Genomic DNA, 469 nt, shown 5'->3' on the forward strand with positions numbered 1-469 from the left:
CCTGGTTATGATGTTATCTTTCAAATCGTGTTGTTCAAATGATTAATTTTATTTATTATTTAATACATATTCAATTTTTTTTACTCTAAAAAAAGTAGATACGTAATGCACAAACTACTCGATTAGGTGCTGTTTAGGTGCTAATTAGATGAAGAGTTTAACAATTAGGTGCTCTTTAACATACACTGCAATACAACACTTAATTTTGTATTGCTGGCATAACGTCATGACAGCAACGCAATTAAAATATTTAATAAAGGTGTTTTGAATTAAAAAACACTTCAATAAATAAAAACACGATGGTTCTTAACAAATCTATTTAATCTATTACAGCTCGTTCGGAAGAGATGATTTTCCTGTGAAGGTGGTCGATGAACTATATCTCATTGAGAAAGATAGGGAACTAATATAGTCACAAGTATATAACATGATAAATATACAAATAAGTTCTGAAATGAAGGTACAACAA

This window comes from Agrilus planipennis, unplaced genomic scaffold (assembly GCF_000699045.2).
Source record: "Agrilus planipennis isolate EAB-ADULT unplaced genomic scaffold, Apla_2.0 scaffold62, whole genome shotgun sequence".
NCBI lineage: Eukaryota > Metazoa > Arthropoda > Insecta > Coleoptera > Buprestidae > Agrilus > Agrilus planipennis.